Source organism: Bubalus bubalis, chromosome 2, assembly GCF_019923935.1.
Source record: "Bubalus bubalis isolate 160015118507 breed Murrah chromosome 2, NDDB_SH_1, whole genome shotgun sequence".
Classification (NCBI taxonomy): Eukaryota; Metazoa; Chordata; class Mammalia; order Artiodactyla; family Bovidae; genus Bubalus; species Bubalus bubalis.
In genome coordinates, this window is record NC_059158.1 from 164481862 (window position 1) to 164490800 (window position 8939).

General features: G+C 42.2%; 1 pseudogene; it reads right to left on the reverse strand.

Annotated features, from left to right (window-relative positions):
• Window positions 1-3245: 3245 nt before the first annotated feature.
• LOC112578515 lies at window positions 3246-3834 on the reverse strand (annotated as a pseudogene).
• Window positions 3835-8939: the final 5105 nt, after the last annotated feature.

An 8939-nucleotide genomic window follows, 5' to 3' on the forward strand; every position in this document is an offset into this window, starting at 1 on the left:
CCATTTAGGAGATCCTGCCCAAGGAAGGTAGCTAGCCATCTTAACTATCAGGTAAGATTGGATTTAATCAGGCCTGGCATAAGCAGCCAGCTGGTCCAGTTTGAAGACCAAGGATACAGTAATAAGATCTCTGAGTAGCCATAGTAACCAACACCAATGGTTGGTATTTTGAATCCTGGGGGGATATATCCGGGATGAAGCAGCGTTACTGACAAATGGCTGTTGGGTTGAGGAACAGGGTTCAGCTCACTGGAGAAACAAGGAGGCAGGAAGGGGCTGAGCAGGTTTTTAGGGTTCTAGTCCAGCAGAGAATGGATCAGGATCTGGCTGGATCCAGTGAGGGGCCACACACAGTGCTGGCTGTGAGCAGGGCTGGAGGGAGTACGCAGGTTCTGGTTCCCGCTCTGATCTTTTAGGTAACTGTTGGCTCCGGGTCAGACACTAGTGTGGCCCTGGTGGTTTGGCAACTGAATATGTTGCCAGGCTTGTCTCTCATTGGCTCATGAGTACAGTTTGAACAACACCTACTGGGTCTCTGGTCTTCATCCTGGGCTTGCCTGAGACAATCAGACTTCGACACTGCCATATGGATTTTTGCTGAAGTGTAACAATAGAACTGCCCACGCCTCCATTCATTAGACTCTCCTCTCCGCAGGATTTCCCTTAGCCTGCCCGGTCCAGAAATTGTTCTCTTGGTTTGCTGGCTATTCACCACCTTCCTCCAGAATCCTCAGGCAGCTTCCCACCAGACTGGGCACTCCATCTCCACCTCCAGCACAGGGGATTACCCTGGTATCACCCAGCCATTTCTAGTCCGGGTCTTGGAGCCAGATTTCCTGTTCTGAGTTCTGGCTCTGACACTTCCTATGAAGTAAAATCTTGAGTAGATGTCTTCACCCCCTGAGCCCTAGTTTCTTTACCTGTAGATGAGAAAAATAACCCTAGAGCAAGGGTGGATAAAAGAATTTCATGAGGCCATGCATGTGAAGCACTTGACCTAAAGCCCAGCACACGTAAATACTGTGTGATATTATTATTATGGCGCATGATTGGTTGGTCTGGTTGGTCTTAGAACTGGTACTCCCGCTGCCCTTGCCCTGGCTCCTTATTTTGGCTTCTGTCCTTTCTCCATCAATCTAGAATACTGGGATACTCTCAGGCCGAGGTGCCTTAATGTGCCTTAGGGAACTTCTGCCATTGCATTCATGTGAGAGGATATTCACATGTATATTAATATATATGCATGTATTTTTACAATGTTACTTATTTATTTTTGGCTGTGCTGGGTCTTCATTTCTGCATGGACTTTTCTCTATTTGTGGGAGGCAAGGTCTACTCTCTAGTTGCCATGTGAGGGCTTTTCATTGCAGCAGCTTTTCTTATGGGGCAGGGGCTCTAGGCTGCATAAGCTCAGTAGTTATGGAGCATGGGGTCAGTTGCCTCAAGCCATGTGGGATCTTCCCAGACCAGGGATTGAACCCATGTTGCCTGCATGGGCAGGAGGATTCTTTACCACTAGGGCACTAGGAAAGTCCCACATGCATATATTGTAAAGGAAGGATAGGGATCAAATTCCATCAGTTCAGTATGATTCTTCCTTTTTAAAAAATCATTTCCATCCTGAATGGAGAACAGAGGGACCTCTACCCCTTCTGAAAACATAGTAAAGGTTTCACCTTTTCTTTCAGAAAACTTGTTAAGGGCTGAGTACACAGGATTGATGAGAAAAGATCATTTGATCCTTCAGCTTGGTTCACAGCAGGACTGGAATTGGTTTAATAATGGTAAGCACACAAGGAATATTTGTAGGAAGGGCAATGACATGTTATTCTCCACCATCACTAATAATAACAGTATAAAAGTAAGTTAATTATAAGAGGCAAAAGTCAAGGCATCTGGTCCCATCACTTCATGGCAAATAGATGGGGGGAAAATGGAACCAGTCGCAGATTTTATTTTCTTGGGCTCCAAAATCACTGCGGATGGTGACTGTAACCATGAATTTAAAAGACACTTGCTCCTTGGAAGAAAAGCTATGGCAAACCCAGACAGCGTATTAAAAACCAGAGACATCACTTTACTGACAAAGGTCTGTATAGTCAAAGCTATGGGTTTTCCAGTAGTCGTGTATGAATATGAGAATTAGACCATAAAGAAGGCTGAGCGCTGAAGAATTGATGCTTTCAAACTGTGGTGCCAGAGAAGACTCAGAGAGTCTCTTGGACAGCAAGGAGATCAAACCAGTCAATCCTAAAGAAAACCAACCCTGAATATTCTTTGGAAGGACTGATGTGGAAGTTGAAGCTCCAATACTTTGGCCACCTGATACAAAGAGCTGACTCACTGGGAAAGACCCTGATGCTGGGAAAGATTGAGGGCAGTAGGAGAAGGGGACGACAGAGGATGAGATGGCTGGATGGCATCACCGACTCGATGGACATGAGTTTGTGTAAGCTCCAGGGGTTCGTAATGGACAGGGAGGCCTGTGTGCTGCGGTTCATGGGGTTGCAAAGAGTTGGAAACGACTGAGCGACTGAACTGAACTGAACTGGGAGTTAGTGAAGAACAAAGAAGCCTGATGTGCTGCAGTCTATGGGATCATCAAGTTCAGACTTTGCAGCTGAACAACAAGAGCAACAAAAGTCACTTTAGGTACAAAGAAGAGAGGACAGAGATAGTTCTAGCAGAATAAGCTTAGAAAATACAAAACTTGGAATTGTCCTTGAAGTCACATTTAAGATATAGAGTGCAGCGATGTTACCATAGGTAAGCACTCAGTGTGGATCTGTTTAGTCTATATGGTCTCACAGGGAAGTAGTAATTATCATGGCATTTTTCCTCCTAATGGATAAATTTCCTTCTCCTTCATCTTTTTTTTTTTTTTTTTAGGATATTTGAAATATAACTTTACTTTGATTCTAAACAAAAAGGAATGGGAACGATAGTAACAAACAAGATTCCACCTCTCAATATTGTAATATGACTATAGCAGTCTTCTATTTGAAACTCAAGGAGGAAACAACTGTGTTCTGAAACACCTAAATATGAAGGTCCAAAAAATGAAGGTATTTTTTTTTTAAATGCCACATTCACTCCAAAGCCCATCCATCTCCTTCAGCATCCAAAGATTAAGCACATGTTCTGCTTAGATATATAATAAAGTGGCAAACACACCGCACCACTGACATCACAGGACAGTTGCCTATATAACTAGACTTCTGATGCTGGGCCCCAGCTTCACTTTGTCACAGGTCACGAGCTTCATCCAGGAGAGCATTTGTCTGAGCAACCTCTAAATCGTCCTTGTACTGTGCGGCCAAGGCTGGGTCCATGAACACCTCTGGCAGGACAAGAGCAGGCAGGCATGGCGACAGTCTCCAAGTAAGGATCTCCAATCAGTTTTCTAGCAAGCCAGATGAAGGGCTTTCCAAAGTTGTAGTTTGTTTTGGCAGAAATGTCATAGTCCTGAAGATTCTTCTTTCAGCGGAAGACAATGGACTTTGCCTTAACCTTTCTGTCCTTAATATCCACTTTGTTGCCACACAACACGATCAGGACGTTCTCACACACTCGTACCAGATCTCTATGCCAGTTAGGCACATTGTTGTAAGTAACTCTCGATGTTACATCTCCCGACCAGCTGTATCCCATACATTGAACTTAATCGGTCTTCTTGGTATGGAACAAAAGAGGATGGACCTCAACACCCAAGGTAGCTACATATTTCTCAAATTCGCCAGTCAGATGACATTTCAAGAATGTAGTTTTTCCAGTACCACCATCACCAACCAATACAAGTTTGAACAAAACTTGGGGTTCTCCTTGGGCAGCCATCGCGAAGCATCTCCACACCCGTCTGACTGAGGCCTCCTTCACTTTTTAAAACTGAAAAGTTTCATATATTTTAATTGATGTATAGTTGCTGTATAATATTATGTAAGTTACAGGTGTGTGATATAGTGATTCACAGTTGTAAAGGTTATACTCCATCTATGGTGGTGGTGGTTTAGTTGCTAGTCATCCAACTCTTTGCAACTCCACAGGCTATAGCCATCCAGGCTCCTCTGTCCATGGAATTTCCCAGGCAAAAGTACTGGAGTGGGTTGTCATTTCCTTATTCAGGGGATGTTCTCAACCCACATCTCTTGCATCTCCTGCCTTGGCAGGTGGATTCTTTACCACTAATCCATCTGGGAAACCCCATACTCTACTTATAATTATCGCAAAATATTGGCTATCTTCCCCATGTTGCACAATATATCTTTGTAGCTTTAAAAAAATTAAATTTAACATTTTATTGGAGGATAATTGCTTTACCATGTTGTGTTAGTTTATGCTGTACAACAGTGTGAATCAGCTATATGTATACATATATTCCCTCCCTCTTGAGGCTCCCTTCCACCTCCCCCATCCTACCCCTCTAGGTCATCACAGAGCACTGAGCTGATCTCCCTGTGCTTCTGACTAGCTATCTATTCTACACGTGGTAGTGGATACCTGTCAATGCTACTCTCAATTTGTCCCACCCTCTCCTTCCCCCGTTGTGTCCACAAGTCTGTTCTCTATATCTGCATATCTATTCTTGCTCTGCAAAGAGTTTCAGCAATACCATTTCCCCAGATCCCCATATATATGCATTAATATATGATATTTATCCTTCTCTTTCTGACTTTCTTCACTCTGTATGACTGACAGATAATATTTAATCCATATAATTGATTAAATATTTATTTATTTGGCTGCACTGAGTGAGTCTTAGTTGCACAGCACAGGGATCTTCAGTTGTAACATGCAAAATCTTAGCTGGTGGCACGTGGGCTTTAGTTCCCTGACCGAAGATCAAACCCAGGACCTCTGAGTTGGGAATGCAGAGTCTTAGCCACTGGACCACCAGGGAAATCCTGCTTGTAGCTTGTTTTATACCTTATAGCTTGTATCTCTTAATGCTCTCCCCCTATATTGTCCCTCCCTTGCTTCTCCCACTGGTAACCACCAGTTTGTTCTCTATGTCTGTGAGTTGGCTTCTTTTTTGTTATCTTCTTCACTTTTCATTGTTTATGTGTCTTTTTACTTCCCCATATTCTCTACTCCCTTTTTCATTTTGCCTTAGTGACTATGTTGTTGTTGTTCAGCCATTCAGTTGTGTCCAGCTCTTTGCAATCCCATGGATTGCAGCTTGCCAGGCCTCCCTGTCCTTCACTGTCTCCTTCACTTGTGTCCATTCAGTTAATGTTGCCATCCAACCATCTCATCCTCTGTCACCCGCTTCTCCTCCTGCCTATGATCTTTCCCAGCATCAGGGTCTTTTCCAATGAGTCGGCTCTTTGAATCATGTGACCAAAGTATTGGAGCTTCAGCTTCAACATCAGTCATTTCAATGAATATTCAGGACTGATTTCCTTTAGGATTGACTGGTTGGATCTCCTTGCTGACCAAGGGACTCTGCGAGTCTTCTCCAGCACCACAGTTAAAAAGCATCAATTTTTCGGCGCTCAGTCTTCTTTATGGTCCAACTCTCACATTTATACATGACTACTGGAAAAATCATAGCTTTGACTACATGGACCTTTGTTGGCAAAATGATGTCTCTGCTTTCTAATACACTAAGTTCATCATGGACTTCCCTGGTGACTCAGATGGTAAAGCGTCTGCCTACAGTGCGGGACATCTGGGTTCGATCCTTGGGTCAGGAAGATCCTCTGGAGAAGGAATGGTCAGTTCTTATGGCGACCCCCAGACAAGCAAGTATTTTAATTAGCGAGTGGGTTTCCCTATGGGACCACTGCATGGTATGAGGACTAGGCCTCCACCATGCCCGTAAATTTCTCAGGCACCTGAGAAAACCAAAACTGGCCAGGAGGAGTCTTGTCCCTTTCCTTCAGAGCAGAGCTCTCAGCTATTTTCCTCACTTTTATGAGGAAATTTCTTGATTTTTTTTTCAATCAAGCCCCTCTCCCCAGGACCTTTCCACTGGGTGGGCAATTCTCCTGCCATCTGTTAGCCAGCCCCCTACCCAGTATCTTTTGACTGGGTGAGAATTTCTTGGTATCTTTCAACCAAGCCCCACTAATTGTCCAGACCAGGAGTGGGTGTGCCCCAGATGTTTCATCTGGGCATCCCCCTGCCAGTATCTTTTCTACCGGGAGGAGGCAGGTAACCTGCTCCACCACCAAATAAAACTCAGAATCTCAACCAGTATGGGAGATTTGAGAACCAGGAGAGTCTTACCCAAATTCATCTGCACTCCCCAAAGAGGTGGATGGGTGCAAGTGGCCACTGCTGGTACCAAAGCTCCAGTTCCTCGCAGAGTCCAGTGGAAGAAAGGAAGTCCACTCTGGGTCCCTTCACGGTTGCCATAACTTAACTCACAGCTCTCAAGTTGTACATCTTTTTTTAGTCGACAGTTATGGCATCCATGAATCAAGAAATACCTGGGGCTTGGCTGAAAGATGCCGAGGTCGCTCTGTTGTAGGAGACTGAATGGTCTTGGCTAACTGGTTAAGTAAGAGGCTGATCTGACAATTTTCCTCAATTTAACTGCCATTGTAGAATTTGTCCGGATAAAAATGAGGAAAATCATTGAGAGTTCTGCTCTGAAGGAAAGGGAAAAGACTCCTCCTGGCCAGTTTTGGTTTTCTCAGGTGCCTGAGAAATTTACGGGCATGGTGGAGGCCTAGTTCTCATACTGTGCAGTGGTCCCATAGAGAAACCCACTCATTAATTAAAATACTTGCTTGTCTGGGGGTCGCCATAAGAACTGGCCACTCAGTGACCTGAGCAGCCATGGTGGTCTTAGATTGCTGGAGGCAGAATCTGAGACACATAAGAGGAGCTGAAATTACTCTGGGGAGGCTCCAGGAGGAGTTAAGCTCACAAGCAGCACACGGGCCCACTACACAAGTTCATGAGTGATTTTTATACCTGACAAATTCAGCTTAAAATGGGAAACAGAAGGGGTGTCAGAAAGCCAGCCTCTGACTAACACTCTAGCCAGATTCGTGTACAGTACGTACGGAGCTCATACTTGCAAGTACCTAGTTAATTGGAGAAATTATACTAAAAGAGATCTCAACCTAAAATGGTCAAATTGGGGTTCTTTTGATATTCTAAATTGATATTTTTGCACACACAATTAGAAAAGGCCGGCCATGATTTGACTGATATCTAGAAACTTCTAAAACAGGAAATGATAGAGTCAATTCTTCACAGAAAATCAACAAAAAATATCTTGAAACTATATCAAAACTAAAAAAAGGCTGCTAGAACTGACTTTGCCAGGTCACAGGTCTAGTCAAACTGGGAAGTCACGTTTGGCATTTATGCCATTTGACTTTTGATTTCTGGGCATCATTTTACCATCTTTTGGGGGCACTCTTGACACTTGGCTTTTGATTTCTGGGCATCTCTTTGCCTTTTGTTTCATTTGGAGTGTGACTCCTGGCTGGTGAGGTTCTGGTTTGGTTTGCTTTTGTTGGTTTGGTTTGAGTACACAGACATCTGGAACAAACTGCTCGAGCTAATATGGGAATTGCTCACTGTAAGGTTCCATCTGGGAACCCCTTGGGAAAAAAGAAAAAAAAAATTTGATGGGTCAATCTATAGCTGTGATCCAACGACAAGAAAAATGGCCTAAAAATATTAGATCTTTATTGACATAGGATAGGAAAATGGACTGAAGTTCCCTTATGTCCAGGACTTCCTCCTGTAATCAACAGCCAGGGACTGATCAAACTAAGACCCCTACTTCCCCAGAGGGATAATCCTTGCTGAGACAGATCTGCCCTTGTTATCAGCCAAGTTGACAACTATCTGGTCTAAATTTTGGCTATAAATCTATGGTCACAAAAAGATATGATTTTTGACAATGTGGTCACAATATTCTTTAGACTCCAGAGGAAGCTTGAAGAAAAATATCTCATTAAGAATTCTTGCCCTGAGGAAATAATTTCTCCTATACCTTTAGACCAGAGCTCTCTGGATCACTTATCTAGACCATCTCTAATTCCTGAAACCAAAAGGAAAAAAAGGGGAACAAAGCCTTTTAAAATTTTATTCCAGCTATTTTTTATTCATAACTAAAGTTTGGAAAATAAAGCTATAGGATCTCTTGTGTCTATTTGAATACATGTATGTCTCAGTGTGTGTCTTTGTTTTTTTTTTTTATAATATTGTTGATTGCTGAGATCAGTTTGTAAATGAGCTCTAATCTAATTGGCCTTATAAGCACTTACAAATCAAACAATTCTAAATACAAGAGAAAGTAACCTAAATGAATTTCAGGTTCATGTGAACTGGAAAATATTCAGTATTAAATACCTGATATTAATGTTTATTTGTTGATCTAAATAATGTAGTCATGTCTAAGAGTAATTAACATTAAGGAGAATATTTTCATTGTACCTAGGTTTAATATGTTAAATATCATTATATCTGTTACAAGTTTGCCAGCAAGGAAATTACCTCAAGTGAAGAAACTTCTAAAACAATGTAAATGAGATATAAGCCTTTAGATAGACTCTATTAAAAGTAATTATGCTCTTTAGGAATATGTTTATAAAATAGTCTCTCTGGATTGGGATAACTTGAACTTCTAAGGGTTGTGCTAAACTAAGTGTTGGAAGTCAATTGAATAGCTACGTCATTTCCAAATAAAATAAGATTTTGAAACATTTGCTACTAAACACTGATTTCCTCTTACAGAGAAACTAAAGAGTTTTAGGATTAAAAATAAATGATGTTTGGTGCCATCCTAAAATGTTCTCTCTAAGAAAATAAGGTTTTAGAAATTATCACTGGTATTTAAGCTCACCAATCTATAAAATGCTAATATGAAAATCAGTTCTTGGTTGCCTAAGGGAAATAGGAAGTGTGTTTTTGGTAAAGAAGGTATGGGGAATGGAATTGTACTTTATGAAGGGAAAAGGAAGTAAGCCTGACTT